The sequence below is a fragment of the Hemiscyllium ocellatum genome, chromosome 37, assembly GCF_020745735.1.
Source record: "Hemiscyllium ocellatum isolate sHemOce1 chromosome 37, sHemOce1.pat.X.cur, whole genome shotgun sequence".
Lineage (NCBI taxonomy): Eukaryota > Metazoa > Chordata > Chondrichthyes > Orectolobiformes > Hemiscylliidae > Hemiscyllium > Hemiscyllium ocellatum.
The window spans coordinates 40,175,330-40,201,733 of record NC_083437.1 but is presented as its reverse complement, the minus strand read 5'-3'; the positions used below and the strand labels follow the sequence as shown (position 1 = coordinate 40,201,733).

At 43.9% G+C, this 26,404-nt stretch overlaps 1 protein-coding gene across 1 annotated transcript in view; it reads right to left on the bottom strand.

Moving 5' to 3' along the window:
- The window catches only part of ctnnbip1 (catenin, beta interacting protein 1), a 119,869-nt gene extending 93,746 nt beyond the window's left edge, over positions 1–26,123 (bottom strand). The window contains exon 1 of the mRNA XM_060852101.1: positions 26,009–26,123. The gene's annotated coding sequence lies outside the window, so the exon portion shown is untranslated. The remainder of the gene's footprint in view (positions 1–26,008) is intronic.
- Between the last annotated feature and the right edge of the window lie 281 nt (positions 26,124–26,404).

Here is a 26,404-nt window from a genome sequence, read left to right as displayed (position 1 = left end):
ACAGGCCCTTCGGCCCAACAAGTCCACACCGACCCGTCGAAGCGCAACCCAGCCATTCCCCCACATTTACCCCTTTGCCTAACACTATGGGCAATTTAGCATGGCCAATTCACCTGACCCGCACATCTTTGGACTGTGGAAGGAAACCGGAGCACCCGGAGGAAACCCACGCAAACACGGGGAGAATGTGCAAACTCCACACAGTCAGTCGCCTGAGTAGGGAATTGAACCCGGATCTCTGGCGCTGTGAGGCAGCAGTGCTAACCACTGTGCCACTGTCCCGCCCGCTAACCACTGTGCCACCGTGCTGCCCACATATGTTCCAAAAATCAATTTCAAATCCAGTATCACATTTAGACTTGAATATTTTTACTCTGGATTATTTCACATTGGCTTCTCCGCAGGATTACGGAAATAATTATACCAGGCAATGGATTAGTATGCTAAATTGTAAGCAAGTTAAATCTGAATTTAATTTCAGTACTTAGAAACTTAATGTAATTACTGATTATACATACTATTCAAAAATCAGATGTGAAAACCAAATCCATTTTCACTCCAACACTTATTTCAAGTCTGCAAGCATTACAAATTGCTATCAATTTACTGCAGCACCAAATACTGATTTTGAAATAACTTCAAGAGAGAAGCACAGGATCAGCAGACCTTCAGACATTAGGCAGCTGAGCTACAGCTCTGGCTTCAGACTGCTTTCAGACTCTCTTGCTCAGTTGTCAGTATAAAGGAGATTTCAGCTAGGGGAACCTGGTACCAAGGCAGACTTGCATTGCATTTTCATGTCTGAAATGATTGGGATCATCTACTGTTTTCTCATCCTCAGCTCAGATTTCAGTTGTAACTGTATTAAAATAGATCCTGCTTCGTTCAAACAACGGCACTAATGACTGAAATAAGATTACCACATTTTCTTGATGCTGCAACACAAAAGTAAAAACAGAAAAATCTCCAATTACTCGTCCACCATTCAGGGTCACAACGCAAAGAACAGACTAATGGTTTTAAAATTACATTGAGTCACAAGGCAATACATTTCGCTAAAATACAATGTCTTGAAAATACAATATAACCTTTTTAATGAGCATTACACGATAAAGAGCGGCCAATGGCATCAGTCAAATTAAAGGGATTTTAAATTGTCAGCTTTACAGTTTAACTCAGCTAATATTTTTATTAATTTTCTAAATCAGCACAAATAATGCACAATGACAAGACATCTCCAAAACTGGTTCTCTCCGGAGGCAGTCAGCTAAGTTATTATAATACAATGAGCTATACTCAACCAGGGATACACCCAATGCAATTCCCCTAAATTACCCGATCTCAGCTGGGGTAACAGCAAGTGCTCTACATTAATTCTGATGGTTCTGGCAGAAGGACAAGCGCTCTTATGGTGCAGTGATAGATTACCCAACTCTGAGTCAGGAGTAAGTTGCACCTGCTCCAGAGGTGTATAATAGCATTGCTAAAAAAATTAAAACACATACATGACTGGTGAATTAAATTAGAGTATGGTTATGTAAAATATATTGGCAGAAGGCAAGTGTTCTTCTGGTACAGTAATAATGCCCCTACTTCTGGTCCAAGAGGCCTGGGTTTAGAACCCATCTGTCCTGAAAGCATCTAATAGCATGCCTGGACTGGCAGGGTCGTTCAATGATTGTGCCCTTAGCTCCCAAGCTAGGAGACCTGGGTTCAAGTCCCACCTGCTCCAGAGGTGTGTCACTATGCACTCTCTCTTTTAAAAATTGCTTTTAATAAAATGTCAGGAAGTTAAAATGTAGATCATGCTTTTGAGTAGTACCATGTGATGGGTTTTTAGATACATGTGAACAAGTGGAGTAGTTTTAACTGATACCCCATCTGAAAGGATGCTTGATTTTAAAAAATGCAGAATTAAAGCAAATCTACAGTGTAAACAATTTTAATTTTAGTATCCAAATCATTAACAGAATTATAGAATCTTAAAATAGAGAAAAGCCCATTGTGTTCATATTTCTGAAACAGATATCCAATTAATCTTACCCTTGTGCTTTTTCCCTGTTACTATCGTTCACTCTCAAGTACATCTTTTGGTTTGTATCACCAAAAGCTAACTACAATATCTTACAACACCAAAAGCATCAGCACCCATTCTAGTGAGTAAAAGCAATGCATGCTTAACACGGCACCAAGCCGCACATAACTGCACAACCAACCATGACTCCTAGTTTGTGTCGACTTAACTGAGTGGCAACTGAGTCACTAAGATTAACTCAGAGTAAATGATCGTTGGGGTTGAAACAAACCAGCCAGGAGCTCTTCTGCTGCAAAGCGTATGGATATCAAAAGCTGTATAGGTAAGACATGGTTGTGATAATCCCTATTTCCAAATAGAATGCTGACACCCATTATCCAACTTTCCATTGGAGTTTGGTAATAGAGCAGCTGCAGCTCTTCATCCCAGAGGATCGAGGGGTAGGGAAAAATCATTCAGGTGTGGTGGGGATGAGGTGGGGTAGAATAGCAGATCGAGATCCAGTAAATATGCAAACACATTCCACTACTGTGATAAAGACCTTGAATCCAGTTGCAAACAGCTATCAAAAATTACAGTTTAATTAAGCAAAACTCTAATAACGCACTACCAAATTTACAACGTACAGCCTCAGAGGTGAAAATAAAGCACAAAGGCAATGGTTCAGCATCTTACTGCATTTTAAAATGTCTGGCTATCTTAGAAAGACAAGCAGCTGCATGCTGAATTGACACCACTCTGGGGGAATCAAAACAGAGAGGATCTATAATGGCTGCCTATTTCAAGGGCAGGAGATGAGAGTTAAGGAATATGTGCGGATCATGGTATTGGATCAGTGTGGTTTAGAGATCACACACATGGCATGATGCGTAGCCCAGAAGTGGTGGTTTTCAACTAGTGAGAATATGAAGATACAGTTGGGACAGAAAAGAAACTTAAAAGTGAAAAAAATCCATAATGGAAAAGATAATCTAATATACCTCTGAAAAGTAGCAAGGTTTATAGCAGCATCACAAAAACTCTCAAAGTAACCATGCTTACAAAACTTCTACTGCAAATGCTTTGACAGAAAAGGTTTACAAATTAGTGACATATGCAAGGAAACAACCAAGTAAAGCTAAAATCACACCCCAGGTTATAGTCCAACAGGTTTATTTGTTGGACTATAACCTGGAGTTGTGATTTTTAACTTTGTACACTCCAGTCCAACACTGGCACCTCCACATCAAGACTACAAATAAAGCTGACTGCTTTTAATTGAAGGTTTTAGACGGCTGCTAATTTTTAATGAAATACCAAGGAAAGGTGATGAAAATACATTCAAATGTACAACATCCCATTACTTCTACAAAGAAAAGGAGCCAAGATTTTTAGGGGACATAAATGCATGTGCTTTCGATTCAAAGCTCATAGCTGCCCCTGAACCAGTCTGAGACTCAGGATTTTAGAGAACACTTAGCAGATGTCCCAACCAACACCCGACTGCATGGGGAGCTGCCACATCAGATGTCACACTGCAGCAGAGGGTGAAAAGAGGACACTTCTTACACATCTGCTGAAACCAGAAATGCTGCCTCTCCTTGTAACTGCAGAAGGTCTACAACCTGAAAGCTATGAATGGAGAAAGGCAAGAGATTTTGTGGCTCCTGCCCTGCTTTTCACACTTGACAGCTTTTGAGAAGGCTCACCACCTTTCAATGGAAACTAGGGATGGGCAATAAATGTCCCAGTTAATGATGCCCACATCTCAAGAACGAATAAAAACAAATTAGCGATGTTTTTCAGATCAGCTGTTACAGCAAGGCCTGCCTACTAAGACCTAACACTACTCAAAGAGGAACAGGGCCTTCAAATTCAAAGACAGCAGACTCCCAAATCATGGGCAAACTCATCTGAGTCTTATTCTACTAGCGGCCAATTTTTGTTGTTCCATTCATTCACAGGGCATCGCTGGTCTTATGACATCGGAGCACCACCACAATGCAAGCTCCCCTCCAGGCCATGAATCATCCTGACTTGGAAACATGTCTCCTTTCTTAACAGCACTGTGGGTGTCTCTACACTACATGGATTGCAGTGATTTAAGGAGGCAGCTCATTACTACTTTCTCAAGGGCAGTTTGACATTGACAATAAATTCTGTCCAAATTACATCCTGTGAGTGAATAAAAAGAAATCACACTAATAGCCAGATGATGGGCATTACAATTTTAGCTGTTTACATGAACTGAAAGACTAAATGTTCCTGGATAAGAATTGAAGAAGTGAGTTTATACTTTCTAAAGTATAGTGCCAAAGTATAAGATACTGGCCACAGAAAATAGCAAAAAAGTATTTTTAAAAATAAACTTAAATCCACTCAAACAATAAAACAAATAGTATCTTTGTTCCTTAAGTTTTACTTGGTGAGCCATTGTGCATTTGCACTGACTTTTGCCTTGTCTTAGGATTTTGTCTCAATTCTTTGCAACTCATCAGGATGAAGGATGTCACTGTTCAGAATGGAATGATCCAACTTTGGACAGCCATTGCCAACTCAGATTTGTCACAGGCTACGTGCAGAATACAATACACTCCTAATTTAACAAGATAGAAGGGCCTACCACACAATGCTGGTAGAATATTAGGTCAGATTCTCAACCATCTGCCATCTGTCCTCCCAAGAAACGTGTTTTATGATCAACAACACATCATGTACCCAAAATTCTACAACCCAAGCAATTCAAACAACCATTGCTCAGGAGGTACAAAAACAGTATTGCTGGATTTTGAACCAGTTTTGACAGTTCAAATGGAAATAGTCAACAACTCCGCAACATTACACTTCAGCAGAATCAGAGGAACAAACTTACTTTCTGTTATGTAATTTGAATGAATTTGTCGATCCTGTTTGAAATCTCTCAGTTTCGCATGTGCATATTATGTATTTTCTCAAATGGGAAGGAGGTGCATAATTACTTCATTCTACACAGCTGATAGCAATAAAAGTCACCTTTCATCTCACAACTAACAACTAATTCTATCAACATGTGGATGGCTTCTATTTGCAATCCACATGACATTGCTGTAACGTTTGCCCTCCTTCATCGATGGGTGTTCATTTTCACCTAACAAGCTAATTGCTGATATCCTATGGCGCTTTAAATTTTTTGAAATGCGTTTGTCACTTTTTTCTGATGGAAATGTAAAAAGAGATGATTAATAAGATCTGCACAGGAAGCGCAGCCATATGGTACTTTATACCAACAACTGAATGCTAAGTAACTATGTTATAAATCTGTTGTCTCTTTAACATGTATTTAAACAGACACTTCACAGTAAAATAAACAATTAGAGATGTACCAGTATAATCTAAATAGTCAGGGAAATTTCAGATATGAGATGATGGTATCGATATTCGTTATGCAGTAACAACTACAGATACCCAATCAGTCCATTTTCGGAGTCTCAGTCTTCAATGTTCTTTAGGTTCAGGAGGCTTGCACTCAATGCTCTACCCACCATAACTGAGCTGCTACCTCATTCACAATTCCTCCCTAATGAAATAAAATTACATGAGAAGATTCATAAAATGTGGTTGTTTGATTTTTTTTTCTTTACCTTCATCGTGCTTCAAAGTATTTCTGGCATGTTTGAGAACACCCTCAAATACAGACTTGTGTCCTGACCAAGAATTCTGCCCCACTAACATCTCGAGATCAGATTTACCTGGTCATTATCTCGTTGCTGCTTGCAGGGTCTTGCTGTGTGCACATTGGCTGCCCTGTTTCCTAAGCCACAGCAATGGCTGCACTTCAAAACTATTTCACTGGCTTTAAAGCATTTTGAAAAATCCTGTTGCAGCAGGTTTAATATTTTGTGAAGGCAAGAGGAATGATGTTTTAATAACCACGAGTTGTCATCTTTGTTATCTCATTCTAATTGCAATATTAAAATTTAATTAATGCACTGGAACTTGAAGATTTTTCTTTAAAAAGTTGGGCCTGCAATAATTAAAGTGCTGACCTCCATATGAAATTTTGAGCAATATAATTGCTTCTCATCCTGACTCTGGCACCTTGCATAATTCATTAAAACAACGCTTGTGGCACATATTCATAATAAACTCAAGATTTATGAGAAGTCACGCAAAAAATGAGTACTGCAGTGGGAAAGATTAGTGATTTCCAAAAGTCTGTGTGGGAGACATTTTGTGAAGACTGATATGTTCCCAATCTCTCTCTCAAATATTGACTCACTCCCACAGACCCCCTGCCTAACTTCTGAAAGACAGTGACAGCTTTCTGAATACAGCAGTCATAATTTGAAGGAAATATTCTACTTGGCAAAAAAGTAAGGCTCAGCTAACAATGCAACACACAATAAAAATCAGAGAGCATTGACAGGTTAGTGGCCGAAAACCTTTGGAGATTGAAATGGACTTCATTTGGGTATATTACACGTGCACAAAGAACCAGTCTTGGAGCTCAACACCCCAAGTCCCCAAGTGGCTGAAACAATGCCACATTAAAAACTGCTACAAGGTATTACGAGGTAAACAACCTTCCCCTTTAGATCTTTAGACTCCACACTGAGAAAACTCACCAGAGTCCTACTGAACCATAAGGCTGCCCTCTTTACAAGGTGAGATAACTGGTGGTAGCTTAACCTGAGGGTCACCACATCACAGACGAGGGGAGAGCTTGAGAAGGAAAATTCTTCACGGCAACCTCAGCCAATGTGGGAACTGAACCCATGCTATCGGTATCACAAACCAGCTGCCCAGTCCTCAAAATGACAACGACCACAGTCCCTCAGGATCATAGAGCTACACCCTCATCAGACAGAGACAACTGATTGCGAGTTTAACTTAAGGGTCACCATGCTTCAAGAAAGTAAGGTTGAAAAGGCAGGACCTTTGGGGTGACCTCAGCTAGGGTGGGAATTGAATCTGCAATGCCTGCATCACAAAGCAGCCATCCAGCCAACTGAGCTAACGGACCCTTTGTCAGAGGGTCAAGGGTTAAGAACTAAAACCTCCGCAATCGTAAACTACTTTCCTAATATAGGACAAGCCAGTTTTGGCTTACAATCACTGACATTTCTGTTTAGAATAGATGTTTAATTCAGAAACACCTGGAAGATTGCGATGTGGTAAACATGAATTCACATCATCATATTAGAGCATGGGACTCCAATCTCTAGGTCTTTATTAGACGTACATAACTGCACACCATGGTGCTAAAAGAGCAAAGTGTGAAATTCAAATCCATGCTCCAATAATTGCCATATTTCTCAACAAATAGTTTTGGAATTTACCCATAAATCAACAGTCACTTCTAAACACCCAAGTCCATAAAATTCAAATATAACAAAGCAGACATTAAGGAACAGCAGTCGAGAGTGTGTTGCTGGAAAACACAGCCGGTCAGGCAGCATCCAAGGAGCAGGAGAATCGACGTTGCAGGCATAAGCCCTTCATCAGGATTCTCCTGCTCCTCAGATGCTGCCTGACCGGCTGTGCTTTTCCAGCACCACACTCTCAACTCTGATCTCCAGTTCTCAATTTCTCCTAGCCAATTTTAACCTTACATTAGGGAACAGCAACCTAACTAAGGTGGAGTTACCCAGGCTCAAAAGCTGCAAGAGGCGCAATGGACAGGGAAACACATAAAAGGGACCTAAGGGGCAACATTTTCTAGTAGAGGGTTGTGCTTGTACGGAATGAGCTGCCAAAGGAAGAGGTGGAGGCTGGTATCACTGCAGCATTTAAAAGGCATCTGGATGGGTACATGAAGGGTTGAGAGGGATATGGGCCAAGTGCTGGCAAATGGGACTAGATTAAGTTAGAATATCTGGTCAGAGAAAGTGAGGTCTGCAGATGCTGGAGATTAGAGTCAAGAGTGTGTTGCTGGAAAAGCACAGCCGGTCAAGCATTATCGAGGAGCGGGAGAATCAATGTTTCGGGCCAGAGCCCTTCATCAGGAATGAAGCTGGGAGCCTCCGGGGTGGAGGGATAAATGTGAGGGGAGGTGGGGCTAGAGAGAAAGTAGATGAGAGTCCGGGGGGGGGGTGGGGAGGAGTTGAATTTTCAGCCACAAGGTGGTGGGGTTGATTGGTGCAGGTGTCCCAGAGATGTTCTCTAAAACATTCTGCATGAAGACATCCAGTCCCCCCCAAAGTAGAGGAGACTGCATCAGGAGCAACTAATACAATACATGGCATGCAGAAGTGCAGGTGTAGTGTAGAAGGCTCCTTTAGGGGCCTTGGGTGGTGGTAAAGGGGGAGGTGTAGATGCAGGTTTTGTAATCCCTGCGGTAGCAGGGGAAGGTGCCAGGAGGGGAGGGTGGCTTGTTAGGGGGCGTGGACCTGACCAGGTAGTCTCAGAGGGAAATCTTTGCGGAAAGTGGATAGGGGTGGGGAGGGAAATATATCCCTGGTGGTGGGGTTCATTTGTAGGTGACAGAAATGTCGGTGGATGATGCAGTTTATGCAGAGATTGGTGGAATGGAAGGTGAGGACGGGGGGGGGGGGCATGGAGGGGTGTATGTGCTTGTTGCAATTGGAGGGGTGGGGTTCAAGGGCAGATGTGGGTAAGATGCGTTGGAGGGCATCTTCAACCACGTGGGAGGGGAAATTTCAGTCTTTAAAGAAGGAGGCCATCTGGTGTGTTCCGTGGCAGAAATAGTCCTCCTGGGAGCAAATACAGTGCAGGCGGAGGGATTGGGAATACGGGATAGCATTTTTTGCAGGATGTAGGGTGGGAGAGGTGTAATCCAGGTAGCTGCGGGAGTCAGTGGGTTTGTAAAAAATGTCGGTGTTCAATCAGTCCTTGTGGCTAGAGATGGAGGGGTCTAGGAAGGGTAGTGAGGTGTCAGAGATGGTCCAGGTGAATTTGAGGTTGGGGTGGAATGTGTTGATGAAATTGATGAACTGTTCAACCTCCTCATGGGAGCACGAGGTGGCACCAATGCAGTCATCAATGTAGTGGAGGAAGATGTGTGCTGGTGTAACTCTGGAAGATGGACTGTTCTACGTAACCGACAAAGAGACAGGCATAGCTGGGGCCCATGCGGGTGCCTACGGCTACTCCTTTTGTCTGGAGGAAGTGGGAGGATTGGAAGGAGAAATTGTTGAGGGTGAGAATCAGTTCAGCCAAACGAATAAGAGTGTCAGTGGAAGGGTACTGGTGGGGATGTCGGGAGACGAAGAAACAGAGGGCTTGGAGGCCCTCGTTATGGCAGATGGAGGTGTAGAGGGACTGGATGTCCACAGTGAAGATGAAGCTTTGTGGACCGGGGAAACAGAAGTCTTGGAGGAGGTGGAGGGTGTGGGTGGTGTCCTGAATGTATATGGGGAGCTCCTGGACCAGGGGGAATAGAAAAGTATTGAGGTAGGTGGAGCAGGACTCGGTGGGGCAGGAGCAGGCTGAGATGATAGGTCGGCTACAGTGGTCAGGCTTGTGGATCTTGGCTAGGAGGTAGAATTGGGCGGTGTGGGGTTCCCGAACAGTGAGGTTGGAAGCTGTGGGTGGAATATCCCCTGAGGTGATGAGGTTGTGTACAGTCTGGGAGATGATGATTTGGTGATGGTGGGAGTGAGGTCATGGTTGAGGGGTTGGTAAGAGGTAGTGTCTTTGAGTTGGCGCTTGGCTTCAGCATTGTAGAGATCAGTGCACCAAACTACCACTGCACACCCTTTGTCTGCTGGTTTGCTGGTGAGGTTGGGGTTGGAGCAAAGTTAGACCAAAGTGTCTGTTTCTGTGCTGTAAATCTCTATGACAGCACTAGAATAACCTTTGTTATTTCAATAACCTTTCAATTAGATACAGATCACTGAGACAACTTAGGGGGTATTGTATTCTACATTTAGAGGGAAAATGCTGACAGTATAACTTAATTTAGACCGTCTCCTTAAAAAGGATCTGCATTCGTGTAGCTCACGAGCTCAGGACATCACAAATTTGCCATTACTTCAGTCACAGCTGATTTTTAATCTAGCTACTTAGCTTCACATAGAAAAGCAGCAATCAGTTTGTGTACAGTGAGCTCCAACAAACAGCAATATGAACTAATCACTATCTGTTTTAGGTGATGCTTATTAAAGGATAAACTTTGTCCAAGATACGAGGGAAAACTTGCCTGCTCTCTTCTAAACAGTGCCATGGAATCTTTTACATTTACTCTCACTTGAAGGAAGTGGGTGACGCCTTAGGATAGGAATAACCTTTTTACAGAGAGTGTAGTTTCATGTGTAAAATGAAGTGCCAGAGGAAGTGGTGGATGCAGATACAGTTACAACATTTAAAAGACATTTGGATAAGTCCATAAATAGGAAAGGTTTGGACAGAAATGGACAAAATGCAGGCAGGTAGCTTGGGAACATGGCCAGTGTGTTCCAGTTGGACTGAAGGTGGTTTCCATGCTGCATAAGTCTCTGTCCCACAGCAAACTCCAACAGTACATCATTCAATACAGCAACGGAATATCAGCTCAAGCCCCTGGAGTGAGACTTAATCTCTGATTTGGTGACTGTACTATCTACCAAACCCATAGTTGATGTAAACATAATTCAAGCAAAATTCATTCAACCGCTGGAACACCTTGCAATCAATGAAAAAAAATAGTAAAATGAAAAGCCTCTGCATCTCGTGATTAAAATATCCTCGTGGCACTGTAGGTTTCCATCCATCAAGAATGGCTGGCCTCCGTTATAAAATTCAAGTCCCAGCATGTGCTGGCCTTCTGGAATAGGCATGACTGGAGGATCAGAAAGCAGGCAGCTTACCACCCAGCTCAAAGACAGCTATTTGGGGGTTTGCCTAATCTCCTCCTCTTAGAACGAACAATAGGCAGGTAAGTCTCCACTCAGCTAACATGAGATTTATTTGACCAAACATGGAAAAACAATCAAAATTTCAGTGACCACTGTTGTGGACTCAATGCTTGACCAGAAACAGCTAAATTTTCCAAGGCTCCTACCCAGCAGAAGTTCTTCCTAAAGTGATTCAGCAACGCAACTGTGTCACTGTAACGTTAGAATGCAGGTCAATCATTTTACCTTTAATTAGAGGACACAATTGTTAAGTAATGAGAAACAGCAAATTAATGGAAGCATAAAATTTAAATCTATATGACGTACTTTAGACAACAGCCCCAGTGTTCACTTGACACTTAAAAATACATTGCACACATATGCACTAAATCTTCTCATTTTACGACAGGTCTCTGGGGCAAGAGGGTCTTGATTGCGACTACTGCCCTAGAAGTGGGAACAGTACCACCGTTCCTGTTGATATACATCAATTCACAATTAAATTCTTTCAACTTGAAGATTATCATATCAAGCCATTAGAGGAGGGCATGATTCAGTACCTTTGCAAATCATTGCAAACATTCTTATCAAGGTGTACATGCAAAGACAGATAGAATTGGGAGTTTTTGTAGCATCTTGCACAGTTTAGAGGACTAAAAAGGCAATGAATTACTTTGGAAATATAGGCATTGTTTATTCTGGTCAACACAACACTCAATATGTCTGCAGCAAACTCACAAAACAAAAACAAATGAGACTAATGATCAGTCAGTTTATTGTAGCTGGTACTGGTTAAGGCATACTGGTTGGGCAGCTCGGTGGTTAGCACTGCTGCCTCACGGTGCCAGAGACCCGGGTTCAATTCCCACCTCAGGCAACTGTCTGTGTGGAGTTTGCACATTCTCCCCGTGTCTGCGTGGGTTTCCTCTGGGTGCTCCGGTTTCCTCCCACAGTCCAAAAATGTGCAGGTTAGGTGAATTGGCCATGCTAAACTGTCCATAGTGTTAGGTGAATGGGTAAATGTAGGGGAATGGGTCTGGGTGGGTTGCTCTTCGGAGGGTCGGTGTGGACTGGTTGGGCCGAAGGGCCTGTTTCCATACTGTAAGTGATCCAATCTAATCTAATTATACACGCTGACCAAGGCTCATGACCGTTTGTAATTGGGAAACCAGTGCCCATCATGTTGCACCTAGCAAAATTTCAGCCTTTTTTTCAAGAGGTGGGAACTCAAAATCTATCAAAAACCATATCCATAAGAAAAATCAAAAAAGGTTGCAATTGTTCAGGTTGACAATGAAGGTAACTGTGAACTCTTGTGCCATTCCAGACACGTAACGTTGTGCAGAATTCCAAGCAAGTAATGAGCATTTTAGACTAAGCGGTTAATGCAAGTGTCCACAAAATAAATGATTAGATTAGATTCCACCTACAGTGTGGAAACAGGCCCTTTGGCCCAACCAGTCCACACTGACCCTCCAAAGAGTAACCCACCCAGACCCATTTCCCTCTGACTAATGCACCTATCCCTATGGACAATTTAGCATGGCCAATTCACCTGACCTGCATATCTTTGGACTGTGGGAGGAAACCAGAGCACCCAGAGGAAACTCACACAGACACGGGGAGAATGTGCATACTCCACACAGACAGTCACCATGAGGCGGAATTGAACCTGGGACCCTGGTGCTGTGAGGCTGCAGCGCTAACCACTGAGCCACCGTGCCACCCCTTTCTCCTCACTTTTGGTAAACTATTGCTCTGCAAGTGAAAAGTATGTAAATCATCAGTCTGATCTCTCCCTTTAGGAGTGTTAGTGGTGAAATTAGTATTATAGAAATTGTAGAGGTATAATATATTTCATGCAAAATTAATTAGTTTGATAAGAATGCACTATAGTTGCAACATTATTTTCAAATCCAGTTCCCAATATTAAACACACAATTATTTAACATTTCCATAACTTCCTACCTCTTGTTCACACTGACTGTGTCAGCATATTCCCATGTTTTCTGAATACAGATCTGGTCTGCTATCATGTGTTTTGTTAATTCGCTATAACACTATTGATGAATTGGGTGACCCTATTTCTATAGCGGCAAAATGTGTGGTGCTGGAAAAGCACAGCCGGTCAGGCAGCATCCAAGGAGGAGTTGAAAATGTGTTGCTGGAAAAGCGCAGGTCAGGCAGCATCCAAGGAACAGGAGATTCGACGTTTTGGGCATAAGCCCTTCTCCTGCTGCGCTTTTCCAGCAACACATTTTCAGCTCTGATCTCCAGCATCTGCAGTCCTCACTTTCTCATCCAAAGAGGAGTGTCAACATTTTGAGCATAAGCTCTTCAACAGGAATGTGGGGGGCCCAAGGGGAAGGCAACTAGGTTTCTATCACGTGATATTTAAAGTGTGTATTGATTATAACACAATTCCGGCCCCATTGGTTTTAATGGTGCTGCTATTATGAGATTTTTTTTATAACACAGAATTGCATGAGAATGGGATTACCACGTTATAGCAGAACCGACTGTACTGCCTAGAAGTGAATCATTGATGTTTACCTTCCTTTAGTCGCCCAAAAGTGATAGTTTAAGGCATGGGATTGTGTTGCTGGAAAAGCGCAGCAGGTCAGGCAGCATCCAAGGAACAGGAGATTCGACATTTCGGGCATAAGCCCTTCTTCAGGAATCCTGTTCCTTGGATGCTGCCTGACCTGCTGCGCTTTTCCAACAACACATTTTCAGCTCTGATCTCCAGCATCTGCAGTCCTCACTTTCTCTTCTAAGGCGTGGGATTGCCATCCGAAGCAGATGGCCCCATTTGCTGGGTCGCTATTTGGTGATATTAGAATCACTGTGGAAAATCAGCCTGGTCGTCCTGCTAAAAATTGACAACGACTGCTCCCAACAGCAACAAGGATTCCAGAGACTCAAGTTCACTGCCACCTGTTTGTAGCTCATGCATTATTCTCAAGTGCCTTCCAACCCAGTTAACAACACTTTTATCAACGCTTCAAACATTCATATTTCCATAACATTCAATTCTTAAATGCTAATTCAATCCCTCAGTTGTTTTGACCACAAGTTCTGTAATCTCAGGAAAGTAGGTTGATCACTCAAAGCCGCTATTTTACAACTAGCTCGCAATGTGCAAGTGTTGTGCCAATGAGTCCCCTTTCTATTTCTTTGATCAGATGTGGACAGTATTTCCAAGGCAAGTATGTGCTGCCCTTCCCTAATTGTCCTCAAACTGAGTGGCTTGCTGGGTCATTTCAGAGGACAATTAAGAAACAATCAGGTTGCCACCGATCTGCAGCCACATGGAGGCCTGACCAGGTGAGTAGAGCAGATTTCCTTCCCTGAAGGATGCGAACATTCGAGAAGCAGGAGGCGGTCATTTGGCCTCCAAAACCTGCTCTGCCATTCAATAAGATTATGGCTGATTGGATTACTCCATATTCCCATCTGATCCAAATAGCCTTTCAATTCCTTAAAAATATTCAAAGACTTTGCCTTTTGAGGGAGAGGGCTCAGACTCATGACTCTCCATGGGAAAAGATTACTTGTTTGTCATAACTGGATGATCCCTTAGTTATAAATAAAAACCCTAATGACTCCTAGTTATCAATTCTGCTGCAAGAGGAACCATCCTCACTCCCCTATTAAGACCCTTCAGGATCTTATATGTTTCAAGTAAGTCCCCTATTTCTCTTTTAAAATCAAAAGGACAGAAGCCTAGTCAGCCCAACCTATCATAAGACAACATGCCCATTCCAAGTACTGGCCTCCTCTAAATGACTTTTCACATATTTATATCATTCCTTAAATAAGGTGATCAATATTGTACACTGCACTCCAGATGTAGTCTCACCAATACCTATATAACTGAAGTATAACTTCCCTACTTTAGTTTTATACAGTCATAAAGTCATACAGCATGAAAACATAACCTTTGGGCCAACTTGTCCATGCTGAACAAATTAGTCCCAGTTGCCTACATTTGGCCCATATCCCTCTAAACCTTTCCTATTCATGTACCCATCCAAATGCCTTTTAAATGCTGTCACTGTACCTACATTCACCACTTCCTCTGGCTGTTCATTCATGCAAACCACCCTGTGTGTGGAAAAAGTTGCCCGTCAGGTCCTTTTTAAATTTTTCTCCTCACCTTAAAACTACACCTCTAGTTTTGAATTTCCCTGCCCTAGGGAAAAGACCTTTGCAATTCATCTTGTCTCTGCCCCTCATGTTATTAAAGATAACCTCTCAATCTCCTACACTCCAGTGAAAAGTAATCCTGCTTATCCAGCCTCTCCTTATTACTCAAACCCTCCAGTCCCAGTCACATCCTGGTAAATCTTTCCAGCAACTTAATAATATCCTTCTTATAGCAGGACTACCAGAACTGCACACAGTATTTCAAAAGTGGCCTCACCAACATCCTGTGCAATTACAACATGCTGTCCCAAGTCATGATCTGAGCAATGGTCTCAGCAATGAAGGCAAGTGTGCCAAATGCCTTTTTTACCACCCTGCCTACCTGTGACACAACTTCTAAAGAATTACGTAGCTGAACCCCTAGGTGTCTCTGTTTGACAACACTCCCCAGAGTCCTATCATTAACTGTATAAGTCCTGCCCTGGTTGACTTAACAAACCACAATACCTCACATTTATCCAAATTAAACTGCATCTGCCACTCCTTGGTTGCACTAATCAAAATACAAGAACAAAGAAAATTTACAGCCCAGAAACAGGCCCTTCAACCATCCAAAGCTGTGCTGATCTAAATCCACTGTCTAAACCCATCGCCTAATTCCTAAGGATCTGTATCCCTCTGTTCCCCACCTACTCATGCATCTGTCCAGATACAACTCAAAAGAATCTACAATGCCTGCCTCTACTATCACTGCTGGCAACTTGTTCCAGGCACCTCCCACTCTCTATGTAATGTATCCCCCTTAAACATTACTTTAACCTTGAACACGTAACCTCTTGTTATCAAATCCCTCACTCTGGGGAAAAAGGTTCTCTCTATCTACCCTGACTATACCCTTCATGATTTTGTTGACCTCAATCAGGTCCTCTCTCAATCTCTTTTTTTCCCTAATGAAAACAAACCTAACCTACTCAACCTCTCTTCGTAGCTAGCACCTTCCATACCAGGCAACATCCTCGTAAACCTTCTCTGCACCCTCTCCAAAGCATCCACATCCTTTTGGTAATGTGGCACCCAGAACTGGACACACAGTTGTTTAATACGGCCGAATCAAAGTCTTGTACAATTTTAAGATGACCTGCCAACTCTTATACTCAATACTCCGTCCTATGAAGGCAAGCATTCCACACGCCTTCTTAACCACTCTATCCACCTGTGCAGCCACCTTCAGGGTACAGTGAACCTGAACTCTCAGCTCGTCAACTTTTTCCAAGGCTCTTCCCTTTACAGTATAGTTCACTCTAGAATTAGACCTTCCAAAATGCATCACCTCACATTTGCCCGGACTGAACTCCACCTGCCATCTCTCTGCCCAACTCTCTCGTTCAAAGTTTGGGAGAAGATTTGTAGCTCAGGTGCTCGTTGTTGTGGTTATGTTCGCCGAACTGCGAGTTTTTGTTGCAAACGTTTCGACCCCTTTCTAGGTGACATCCTCAGTGCTTGGGAGCCTCCTGTGAAGTGCTTCTGTGCTGATTCCTCCGGCATTTATAGTGGTTTGAATCTGCCGCTTCCAGTTGTCAGTTGCTGTCCGCTGCAGTGGCCGGTATATAGGGTCTAGGTCAATGTGTCTGTTGATAGAATTTGTGGCCTATATGCCGGCTCCTGCAGCGGACAGCAACTGACAACCAGAAGCAGCAGATTCAAACCACTACAAATGCCAGAGGAATCTGCACAGAAGCGCTTCACAGGAGGCTCCCAAGCACTGAGGATGTCACCTAGAAAGAGGACGAAACGTTTGCAACAAAAACTTTCAGCTCGGCGAACAGAACCACAACAACTCTCTAGTCTAGCTATATTCTTCTGTATTCTTTGGCAGTCCCCTATGCTTTATGCTACTCCACCAATCTTCATGTCATCTGCAAACTTACTGATCAGACCACCAAAACCCTCTTCCAGATCATTTACATACATCATAAACAGCGGCCCCAGAACTGATCCCTGTGGAACACCACTGGTCACCTTTCTCCATTTCGAGAAACTCCCTTCAACTACTTCTCTTTGTCGCCTGTTGCTCAACCAGTTCTTTACCCACCTAGCCAAACACCCTGCACACCATGTGACTTCACTTTCTCCATTAATTTATCATGGGAACCATATCAAATGCCTGATTAAAGTCCATGCATAGGACATCTACAGCTCTTCCTTCATCTATCAACTTAGTCACTTCCTTAAAGGACTCAAGTTGGTGAGGCATGATTTCCCCCGCACAAAACCATGATGCCGATTACTGATAAACCCATTCTCTTCCAAATATAAATTGATCCTATCCTTCAGTACCTTCTCCAGCAAATTTCCCACCTCTTATGTCAGGCTCACTGGTCTGTAGTTCCCTGAAATATCCCAACTATCCTTCTTGAATGGGGGACAACATTTGTAACTCTCCAGTCCTCCAGCACTTCATCTGTGTTTAAGGATGCTACAAAGATATCTGTCTGGGCCCAGCTATTTCCTCTCTTGCCTCCCTCAGCAACCTGGGATAGATCCCATCTGGTCCTGGTGATCTGTCCACCTTAATATCCTTTAGCCTACCCAACACGTCCTCCCTCCTTATGTAAATGTGATCCAGAGTAAACAAACTTCTATCTCTTACGTCAACATTCATTATGTCCTTCTCCTCAAAGAACACTGATGCAAAGTAATCATTGAGAATCTCACATGTTTTCTCTGGTTTGACACACAACCTTCCTTTCTTATCCTTTAATGGACCAACCCTTTCTCTAGTTACTCTCTTACTTCTTACCTATGAAAGAAGGCCTTGGAATTCTCCTTAATTCTGCTCGCTAAACTTATTTCATGACCCCTTTTAGCCCACTTGATTCCTTGTTTAAGATTGGTCCTACTCTCCCAACATTCCTCTAAAGCCTGTTCTCTTCTTAGCTGCCTGGACCTTAAGTATGCTTCCCTTTTCCTCTTGGCTAATTGCACAATTTCTCCTGTCATCCACATTTCACGAATCTTGCCTTTCCTTTCCCTTGTTTTCAAAGGGACATGCCTATCCTGCACTACGTTTGTAAGCCTCCCAGTCAAATGTGGACTGCACTTCAAATAGCTGCCCCCAATCCACATTTCCCAGCTCCTGCTGAATTTTGATATAATTGGCCTTGGCCCAGTTTAGTACTCTTCCCTTTGGACCACTCTCACCTTTGTCTACGAGTATTCTAAAACTTATAGAATTGTGGTCACTATTCCCAAAGAAACCCCCCACTGCAACTTTACCACCTGGCCTGGCTCATTCCACAACACCAGGTCCAATATGGCCCCTCCCTTAGTTGGACTATTGACATACTGTTCTAGAAAACCTTCCTGGATGCTCCTCACAAATTCTGCCCCATCCAGACCTCTGACACTAAGTGTATCCCAGTCATTGTTGGGAAAATTAAAATCTCCCATCACCACCATCCTGTTGCCTCTACATCTTTCCATAATCTGTTTACCTATTTGTTCTTCTACCTCACACTCACCATTGTAGTACAGCCCCAACCACGTAACTGCACCCTTATTTCTCAGCTCTACCCATTATGCCTCACTGCTCAAGCCTTCCATAGTGTCCTCCTTTAGCACAGCCATGATATCATCCCTGACAAGCAATGCAACTCCTTCCCCACCGCCCCCTTTTACTTTCCTCCCTGTCTGTTTGAATCATCTATATCCTGGAACATTTAGTTGCCAATCATGCCCTTTCTTCAACCAAGTCTCTCTGATCACAATTACGTTGTACTCCCAGGCACCAATCCAAACCCTAAGATCGTCTGCCTTAAAGCATATGTACCTCACATCACCTATTCCTTTGCATTCACCTGCTCTCTGCTTACTCCTCCCCTTGGTAATGCTAACTTCATGACCCTGTTCCTTATAATCACTAGCTTCCACCTCACTGTCTACTTTTCTTCTCTTCTGGTTCCCAACCCCATGCCACATTATTTTAAACCCTCCCCAACAGCAGTAGCAAAAACTCCCCCAAGGACATTAGTTTCAGTCTGATTCAGGTGTAGACCATCTAATTTGGAATAGTCCCACCTTCCCCAGAACCAGTCCCAATGTCCCACAAATCTGAACCCCTCCCTCCTACATCATCCCTCAAGCCACGTGTTCATCCTGCCTATTCTTTCACTTCTAACCTGGCTAGCACATGGCACTGGTAACAATCCCAAGATCACTACCTTGGAGATCCTCCTCTTTAACTTCTCTCCTAGCTCCCTGAATTCTGTTTTCAGGAGCTCATCTCATTTTTTCACTTCTATCAATGGAGTTTATATGCACCATGACAACTGGCCGTTCACCCTCCCCTTTCAGAATGTTCTGCAGCCAATCGTGACATCCCTAAGCCAAGCACCTGGGAGGCAACATACCATCCCGGAGTTCCGTTTACGGCTAGAGAAGCGCCTATCTACTCCCCTTACAATAGAATCATCTATGACTATGGCTCTACGAGTCTTTTTCCCGCCTTTCTGAACAGCAGAGCCCGCCACGGCGCCAACTGCTGCCCTCCCCTGGTGAGCCCTCTCCCCCAACAGTATCCAAAATGGTATAGCTGTACCTCAATTTTAACCTTTGGTAATTTATGCATCAGCTCACTTTGCATCTCAGAGCTCTGCAATCTCACAATAAGCTAATATTGATATTTTTCATTCTTCCTGTTAAAATGGACAATATCATATGTATCCCCAAATTAAGTCAATCACCAAATCTTTGCTCGCTCACTCAACAGATTTCTCAGAACAACGGTGGTGTTACAGCGAGAAAATGGTCATTTGGCTGATTTGGGCAGCTCACACAGACACAAAGCACATTGTGACTTAGTACCAACAGATTGAAGAACAGCTTCTTCCCTGCAGTTATCAGACTGATAAACAGATGGCTCATATATTAGAGTTGATCTTTATATTGCGCATTCTGTTCTATTACCCTGATGCACTTAAGTAAGGTATGATTGTCTGGCTAATATACAAAACAATACTTTTCACTGTATCTCGGTATAAGCCAATAATATATCAAATCAAAACTCTCTTCTCTTTTCCCAATTCCTTGTTACACTTTTTCTGTTCAAACAATCATCTAATGCACTCTTGAATGCTTATTATATCCATTTGTAGCTCACCAATCTCCCCCTCATAACTTACTTTCCTACCTACCTTTGTGTTTCAGCAAATGTAGCAACCATTCCTGGCCCAGCACTGACTTCTGGGACACAACACACATTATATCTTGCCAACCATAAAATGAACAAGATGATTAATGAATACTTATGGTTACCATTATTGAGACGGGCTTCAATTCCAGATTTAACTAGTAGAATTTAAATTCCATCAGCTGTCATAACATCCCCATTAGAAACAGAAGGCGGCCTTTCAGCGCCTTGAACCTGTTTTGCCATTCAATGAGATCACTGCTGATCTGTGGCCTAATTTCATCTACCTGCCTTCGGCTCATATCCCTCAATACCTTTGTATAATAAAAACTTCTAGGAGAAAGTGAGGACTGCAGATGCTGGAGATCAGAGCTGAAAATGTGTTGCTGGAAAAGCGCAGCAGGTCAGGCAGCGTCCAAGGAGCGGGAGAATCGACATTTCGGGCATGAGCCCTTCTTCCTGAAGAAGGGCTTATGCCCGAAACGTTGATTTTCCTGCTCCTTGGATGCTGCCTGACCTGCTGCGCTTTTCCAGCAAGACATTTTCAGCTATAATAAAAACTTATCAATCGCAGATTTAAAATGAACAAATGATCCAGCATCCCCTGCCCTTGGCGGAAGAGAGTTCCAAACCTCGATCACCTTTGTGTAGAAAAGTTTCCGATCATCTCTCCTGAATTAGCCTGGGTCTCTGCATTATTTACCCACTGACATGACCACCATCTCTCCCTTGCCTCTTAACATTTCGATAGATACATCTCAGGGCCAGAGGATATAGCGTTGGGGTTTGAGAAGGTGCAGCTCATCACTTACCAATTATAAAACCGTTAACTTAGCTCAGTTGATAGCACTCATCTATGGGTTAGAAGATTCTAGATTCAATTTCCACATCAAGATTTAAACTTACACAGTTAGTTGATACCACAACAAAGACAGGGATGCTGAGGTGCACTCTTCAGAAGTTGTCAGAGCATGAGACATTTTTCAAGATGGCGGTTGGGGAACAGGGCAATGTGCAGGTTTGTCCCTGGAGTTCGCCTGCTCTCATCTATTTTTGTTCTTATTTTCACTTCTGCTATTTTTCTTTTTTTTTGTCTTTGAATGGTTAGTTGGCAGCATCAGCATGGCAGTGAACAGGCCCTGCACAGAGTGGCAGCGGGTTTGCTGGCAATCAGAGGTGGCAGCAGCAATGGACGCGTCACCTCCTGGTGATCAGGGGTGACAGCAGCAGGCAGCAAGCTCGTCCTCCTGGCACTCGGGGCCGACAGCAGCGTCAGTGGCAGCAAAGCTCCTCCAACATTCGGAGGTGTCAGGAGCGGACTCTTCAAGATGGCAACGACATCTGTTTAAGGAGCAGTTGTTGCGAGTGATGCATAAGTTTGTTCCTCTGAGACAGGCAAGAAGGGATAAGATTAAGGAGCCTCTGAGAACAGAGGAGCTTCCCGTCAAAAGGAAGAAGGCAGCTTACGCAAGGTGGAGGAAGCAAGGATCTAGCACAGCTTTAGAGGATTACAAACTTGCTAGGAAGAAGCTCAGAAATGGAGTGAGGAGAGCCAGGAGGGGGCATGAAAAAGGCTTGGCGGGAAGGATTAGGGATAACCCAAAGACATGTTACTCATTTGGGAAGAATAATAGAACGAACAGGGAGAAGGTAGGGCCGATCAGGGATAGCATAGGGAACTTGTGCGTGGAGTCTGAGCAGATAGGGGAAGCCCTAAAAGAGTTTTATGACTTTACTAAGGAACGTTGTGAATGAGAACTTTGAGGAGCGGGGAAACAGGCTTGGACAGATCAAGATTGAGGATGTTGATGTGCTGGAAATTTTGGCAAACATTAAGATTGATAAGTCCCCAAAGCCACACCAGATCTATCCTGGGTTGCTCTGCGAAGCAAGAAAGGAGGTTGCTAAGCTGCTGGTGAAGACCTTTGTTTCCTCACTCTCCAAGGGAGTCAGAGGTTTGAAGGGAGGCAAATGTTGTTCCTCTTTTCAAGAAGAGGAATAGGAAAATCCTTGGCAATTACAGACCAGTCAGTCTTACATCTGTGGTCAGTAAGGTTTTGGGAAGAATTCTGAGGGATAGGATTTATGACTATTTGGAAAAGTATAGCATGATTAACAGCAGTCAACATGGCTTTGAGAGGGGCAAGTCATGCCTCACAAATCTTATTGAGTTCTTTGAGGAGGTGATGAGACAGGTCGACGAATGTCAAGCAGTGGATGTATGTGGTGTATGTGGACTTCAGCAAGACATTTAATAAGGTTCCCACGGTAGGCTCAAAGTCAGGAGGTATGGGACACAGGGAGATTTGGCTATCTGGATTCAGAATTGGCTGGCTGACAGAAGGCAGAGAGTGGTTGTAGATGGAAAATATTCTGCCTGGAGGTCAGTGGCGAGTGGTGTCCCTCAGGCTCTGTTCTTTGTAGTTTTATAAATGCTTTGGATAAGGAGGTTGAGGGGTGGGTTAGTAAGTTTGCCAATGACACAAAGTTTGGAGGTGCCGTTGATAGTATCGAGGGCTATTGCAGGCTGCAGCGTGACATTGACAGTATGCAGAGCTGGGCTGAGAAATGGCAAATGGAGTTCAACCTGGATAAATGCAAAGGGATGCATTTTGGAAGGTCAAACTTAAATGGTGAATATAGGATTAAAGACAGGATTCTTGGCTGTGTGGAGGAACAGCAGGATTTTGGTGTTCAAGTGCATAGATCCCTCAAAGTTTCCATCCAAATGGATAGGGTTGTTAAGAAAGCATATGGTGTTTAGGCTTTCATTAACAGGGGGGTTAAGTTTAAGAGCTGCGAGGTTTTGCTGCAGCTCTACAAAGTCCTGGTGAAACCACGCTTGGAATATTGTGTCCGGTTCTACAATAGGGTGACCAGAAAAAAATGTAGAGGCTTTGGAGAGGGTGCAAAGAAGGTTTACCAAGATCTGCCTGGACTGGAGGGCTTGTCTTACAAGGAGAGGTTGACTGAGCTCAGACTTTTCTCTCTGGAGAGGAGGAAGAGAGGTGACCCGATTGAGGTGTACAAGGTAATGAGAGGCATGAATTGAGTTGATAGCTAGAGACTTTTCCACAGGTCAGGATTGACTGCCACAAGGTGTCATTGTTTTAAGTTGTTAGGAGGAAGGTATAGAGGAGATTTTAGAGGTAGGTACTTTATGCGAAGAGTTACACGTGCATGGAATGCGTTGCCAACGGTAGTGGTGGAAGCAGAGTCATCAGGGACATTTAAGTGACCGCTGAATATGCACATGGACAGCAGTGAATTGAGGGGAGTGCAGGTTAGGTTATTCTGTTTTAGATTAGGATTAATCCTCAGCACAACACCATGGGCTGAAGAGCCTGTTCTGTGCTGCACTTTTCTATGTTCTATCTCGGAGGAGGGCGGCCAGAACAGGATACTCTTGACACACTAGTAGCCTGGCCTGGCTGTGCAGCAGAACAAGGGACTCCTGGCTGTACTAAGTCCAGAGCGGGGACTCCCAGCACTGGTGGGGCAGCAGCGGAGCCAGAGACTCTTGGTCGTGGAGCAAGTATGGGTTCAAGCATGGGACTCAGCAGCATCAGCGAGGTGGGGTCAATGAAGAGATGGCACAAAGAGTGGTGACTCCTACAATGGCGGGTCCAGCACAGGCGGCAGCGAGTCAGTGGACAATGGGTGGTGTTGTCGTTTCACTGGTGAGTGACACATGGCAGAGGCAGCAGAATAAAGATAGACGCTCTGAGTTATTATCTTTTTACTCTTAAACTATTTAAAATGACGCCAGACTAGGGCAACAGTTGAAGCTTTCACTGTATTTTACTGAACCATTCACTGTAAAACTGACAATAAATCATTCAAATCTTCTGGGGCTTCAGATGAACATTAAGAATCTCATAACACCATTTGAAAATGATGTTCTTTTCTAGTGACTTCAACATTCCTCCCTCAGTCAACCCTTCAAAATACTACACAAGTACTGATCTTGGAGCTCTATTTGTTTTGCTTGCTTTATTTAGTCAGGTACACATTTTTATTTGTTGTATTTTTATTGAAATCTGATCTACACATGAAGAGACTGTTCTGGAACTGGTCATTTTAGCTGTCAATTCATGTTTAAAATCAAGTCTTTAAAACTCCTTCTGCCTGCATCCACCTACCAAAGGGCAGCACGGTGGCTCAGTAGTTAGCACTGCTGTCTCATGGTGCTAGGGCTCCGGGATTGATTCCATTTTTGAGTGACTGTCTGTGTGGAGCTTGCACGTTCGCCTTGTGTCTGCATGGAATTCCAAAATGTTTTGGTTTCCTCCCCCAGTAAAAAGATGTGCAAGTTAGGTGGGGATTGGTAATGCTACATTTCCCTACAGTGACCATAGATGTGTAGAAGGGGTGGGTTAGTTAGAGTAAGCATGGGGTGATGGGAATACTCTTTAGAGTCAGTGCAGACTTGACGAGCTGAATGATCTCTTTTTGCACTGTGGGGATTCTATAACAATTCTAAGTTTGCATACTAGGTAGGTGGGGGGCAGGACAGCATAAGTGGTGTTATGACTGTCAAAACTTCCTGAAAGCACACTATTTTCCCACTACCTCCACCTTCCTCAATAAACTTGCAAAAGGCAGCACCTCAATCTTTACACAAAGCAACTACAGCATTCACCATCTCCCCTCCAAAACACACAGAATCCATAAATTATTTCAGTCCAACATTTAAGCACCAAAACATACTAACATTCCAGTAGAGTACCAAGCAAGTACATTTTTGCAAGGTGTTGTTGTTTTTCAGCTGTGATGTTAAACTGAGGACATATCTGTTCTCACAGAGATGAAAATGATCTCAACAAAAAGCTGTAGGGGAGTCATTCCCCAGTGCCCTTCCAAATATTCACCCAATCTACATCGCAAAAAGTAATGATTTCCTTGGTTAACATCACACTAGGACAGCATACTGTGTGTGAATTGATCAGCACATGCATTATGACAGTGACTACAGAAACAAACTATTTTAATGTCTGTTCTTTTTAAAATTCATTCATGCAATCAGGGTGTCACTGGCTGTGTTCCCTGAGAGCACTTAAAGAGTCAATCACATCACTGTAGATCAGGAGTCACATGTAGGCCAGACTGGGTAAGGATAGTACATTTCCTTTCCTAAAGGACATTAGTAAACTAGATGGAGATTTTTGTCATAACGTGTCTGTGTGGGTTTCCTCCAGGTGCTCCAGTTTCCTCCCACAATCCAAAGATGTGCAGGTCAGGTGAATTGGCTATGCTAAATTGTCCAGTGTTAGGTGCATCATTCAGAGGGAAATGGGTCTGGGTGAGTTACTCTCCGGAGGGTCAGTATGGACTTGTTGGGCCGAAGGGCCTGTTTCCACACTGTAGGGGATCTAATCTAATCTGACAGTGGTTACACATTGCAGCAGCAATTTATTCCAGTTCTGATTGAATTTAAGTGTCACCATCTGCCATGGTTGGATATCAAGCTATATCCACTAAACATTGGCCTGGGGCTGCCACAGTGCTGAGGGACGAGCTGAGGTTGTGAAGGGCGCTACAGCAATGTACATCTGTCTCTCAACACACAGCAGTCTCTCAGACACAGGAAACCTTTTGTATCAAGCTCTCAGCTGAGGTTTTACAATGTCACGGAACAGGGGCACTAGTTGCCCTGCTGGTTTGAACTCACTGAGAGTTTTATTTGAGTGATGTTTAGATTGATTTAATGTGAGGGCTCGAGGCTCCAGGGGAGACAAAGCGGTGGCTCTGTCCGTGCTCAGAGAGTGGAGTCCGGCCCAGAGCCACCAGCCCCTCCCCGGACACTCACACCCTCCACCAACAACACACACAGCGGCTCCTTACCCGGTCCAGCTGACCCTCCCCTGTGAAGGTGCCTCTTCCTCCCGGCCTGGCACTCACACACAAGGCGGCTTCTTCGAGCTGATAATCCGAGCGGTATGAGGCCCTGCCGGCGGCCGGCACCCCGGAGGATCTGCGCCTGCGTCCGATCGGCACCCCCGGGCTGGCTTCCCGGCTGTGGAGTTTACTGCGCCTGCGCTAGTACGGCACTGTTCCGGCAGTCGTCCCGCCGGACGGCGCCACATGAGTCTGCGCCTGCGTTCAGCCGTCGCTGCGTGGTCGGCCGTCTCAGGCCTCGCCTCCCGACGTATGCGCGTGCGTCCTGCCGGCAATGTCCGTCACTCAGAGTCCCGCCTCCCGGATGCGCCGTCACCGTCTCCCGAGCCTGCGCCCACACGG